The sequence below is a fragment of the Macrobrachium nipponense genome, chromosome 1, assembly GCF_015104395.2.
Source record: "Macrobrachium nipponense isolate FS-2020 chromosome 1, ASM1510439v2, whole genome shotgun sequence".
NCBI lineage: Eukaryota > Metazoa > Arthropoda > Malacostraca > Decapoda > Palaemonidae > Macrobrachium > Macrobrachium nipponense.
Window position 1 is genome coordinate 197,989,901 of NC_087200.1, and position 3,999 is coordinate 197,993,899.

Consider the following 3,999-nt stretch of genomic DNA (forward strand, 5'->3'; position numbering starts at 1 on the left):
TTGGAGAAATCGTCACTCCATTTGCAAATTTCTTTGAGTGGCAAGTAACAGACTTACCAACCAAACGCCCTAGCTGTTTCCCTTCGGCCTAGTGGTATCGGGAAAAGAAATTTTTTTTAAAAAGTAACAGAAGGAATAAACGCCAAAATAGAGACGACAGGCCTACTGATTAAAAGAAGGAAGATTGAAGATTGTAAAAGAGGGAGAGACACTTGAATAAATTATCTTATTGGAAACTGGGCTAACCATGATCATATGAGCAGACAAACTGACGGCGACCAAACTTGCGTAGACCAGACAGAAGCGGTGAGCGAACCAGACACAAGTCCCGTGCCCAACCAGAACAAGGCTGTCTGGAAACATTGGTCCATCCGTGCAACAACCATCAACTCATAAGCCATTATATTGTCCCGCGCTGTGCAGACAAACCGTCCACAATCAACTAAGTAAAATCTGGCGACTATATGTCGCAGGAACCACAAGGTACCTGAAGAATGATTCATATCGCAACTCCTCACGAGTATGTATAACGACAATTCGTCGTTGTCATGAATATTGCAAATCTTTCACACGAAAATGGAAACATTCCAAACAAGGTACCCACCAAGGCGCATGATTGCCGAATGGAAAGCAAACGAAAAACTCTACAGATTACTCAACAGACAATGAGGGAAAATCACTCTGAGATGATTCAATGAACATTAACTGGAAAAGACTGCATTACTTGGTGTAGAACAAGGATAGATTATTAAATTTAAAAAAAAAATCAAGAACAATAAACTGGACAATTAATAAAAAAGATTTAACCTTTTAATAAAATCTCTGGCCATGAATAAAACGCATATAACTGTAAAGGAGAGAATAAAATGCACACACACACGCAAGCAGCACACCAGCGGGAATGTGATCAGCTGTGCATTACAATGAATCAGAACAAATATGAATGCCAAATTGCACTAGAGACAAGTACTTACAAGCAGCTTTCGAGATATACTATATCAGTGGTAGAATTACCTTGACGCAACATCTAAAAAGGGAATAAACGTAGAAAAGTGAGTGAAATAATAATAATCAAACAAGCCATACAACAGTAGAAGAAAGGATAGTGAGAGCCACAAACCAAAAAACGATACTCAGGATGGGCATAACATTGCATAACGCGTTGGTGGCTCTGAGCTAATGCATTACGCAGGGACTGAAGTAAATGAGCTCCAGATAGAGAGAGAAAAAAAAGACCAAAAACCAGCCCATGGAGATGCATCCTCCAGGTACCGACGTGAGTCATATTCACGATGTGCAACCCGAAAAAAAAGTATGATCTTCCGAACATAGTTAGGTAAATAATACAAAGCTTATACGCATTGCTCAACATAGCCAAACAATCGAATTCATGAAAAGCATAAATCCTTTATTAAATACACACATGGCAGGCTGCCACCATAATATTTCATTAGTTATATGCTTATTTTAAAATGGGCACAAGTTTTACACGCAGTCATAAATTGATGGTCGTTACTCGTTAGCCATGTAGTACCGAAGTTAGGCACAACCAGAGGTGTACTTTCCAACTCATTCGTGGCCTCTGGTCCACACAATATCTAATTATAGAAGCAGTATAGCTATACCAATACGAAATGAGAGAAGTGAAAGCACAAGGATTATAAGTATTAGTACTTGACGCCTTGACAATGAGATAAAGGTAACCTGCGTACTCATCACTTTAATATAATCTACTACTCTCACCTTATTATCAGAAAGAAGATTAGTTTCTGAGAGCTCTGATGAGTACAATAGCTTTCAAGTTGGCTCAGATATGATTCCACTTTGCATAAACGACTGGGAATTTTAATTATAATGAAGTATCGATATACCAGTAATCTTGCCTTTAGAGATTATTTAGCGTAATTACGCTCTTACAAAATGTTAAGCGCAATGATCATTTGGTGTGAATAATGAATGTCTGTACATAAACAACAGTTTAAAAACAATGTTATGGAACCGTAAATAAAATGAAATAATTAAACTTACGCAAACGTTTTACATACGTTAGGAAATATCTTGTTGCTTAGCATAATTGCAGCTTGCTTTGAAAAATATCCCGAACATCAACATGAGACAATGATTAGAGAAAAAGAACTGGGGAAGATTGCACTGGAAATAGGACGATCCTACTAATCCGTTCTCATAGTGCATATAATGAAGACATTTGTATCAAAGCACAATCAGCGCCATTATTGTTTTCTCCTGGGCTAAATGAAGTGACAGTGGAGCTCATCTGATGAGCAACAAATGTTTGTGTTTGGTGTTTGATAATATTCTGTCAGGAAGGTTCGAGAGGCCGAAATGGTAATAGGTCTAGAAATGTTAAGGAAATTTGCTTGTTCTGTTGCATCCACAACAGACGTTCCATTAATTTCGAGTAAGGATTGTAAAACTGCATTTTCTAAACAATCAGATTTTGCGTCTATATAATAATAAATTAATACTCTTAATATTGTTAACCAAATAGCCATCCTCTTGGTAAAGCAAAATGCTACTAGCTCAGAGGCTCCATCAGGGAAAGCAACTCCAAGTAGTCACCACCGCCATCCTCATCGAGTTTTTTTTTTTTTTTTTTTTTTTTTGTAGCCTTTCCCTTTGTGGAGTTAGACGAATAGAATAACACGTCGACCTTATTCAGTAAAATTTAATTATAGCCTCTCACTTATAACTGTTCTGGTCAGCTGTGTTATAATAGGGGACTAAGTCCTGTTTTATCTGTGGGTATTTCCTTCACCCATTATTTTTCCCTTCTTCAAAATAAGTTACTCGCAATGTCCATATCTGTCCGAAGTTAAGTATATCTTAGTCTAACCAGACCACTAAGCTGATTAACAGCTCTCTTATAGAGCTGGACCGAAGGATTTAGACATTTTTGCGTGACTAGGAACCAATTGGTTACTTAGCAACGGGACCTGCAGCTTAAGTTAGGTATCCGAACCACGTTACATGAAATAAATTCCTAATCGCCAGAAACAAATTCCTCTGATTCCAGTTTCGCGGGGAATCGAACTCGGGGGCTAGCGAGTCGTTGGCGAGCACGTAAACCACGTAAACGAGGAACAATCTGTCCGAAGTAGTGATATGGATATACATACACAACCCCATGACTGCGTGGAGATCACCGTAAGGGGGTAGTGCCGTCATTGCACCTTCACGTGGTGCACTGTGGGCATTAAGCTACTTGAAGATGTGTGCAGTGTCCCCTGACTGTGGGCTTTCTCCCAGTTGCACTTTGAAACTTTCTTTATCAGATGTGAAATGCCGAATTTTCAAAACCCTATTACATACATGGTCTATTCTGTTGAAGCCTGTCGCGATGTTTATCTGCCAAAGACATTTTCTTATAAGCAAGTGCGGCTACGATATCTACAGTTTTCCGATTAACCCTCCCACAATAGATTTGAGTGAACCCACTTCGCATCTTCGCCACTTCCTCTCATTTTTCCCCTTCATTTCGAGTAGTACGCAACGACAAAAAACAATCACCGCTACAATGTCATACTCTCTGAATCTGGAGCACTTATAAGTTGAGATAAGAGTGGAGAGCCCCTTATCGTCTCTATATAAACATAAGATGGATAACTTTATAGTACGTGGATGGAACAGACTTAAACAATGGTTTAACTGTCTTGATTAAAATGAAATCAGTTGCATAAGTAGCCCAGGCCTGATGGAACAAAGGCCAGGAAGGAAAACAGTGGGACTAATTCTGAACGAGGCTTTAGATTCCTAAAAGTTGGCTATTCAAAATAGTCCGTGAAAATATGACCTATGATTATAATCCATTAAAAAATACGGGGGTGGTTGTTCAAGACTAATATTTCTTGGGTGATATTTATCTTTATAGGAAATTTACAGTCTTTTGTTTATGTTCTTTAAGGTAATCGCCAACGGCCTTGTACTAAACACTCCGCAAAGGTGGATAGTACTACATATACCGTATTAAAACCCTTTAAT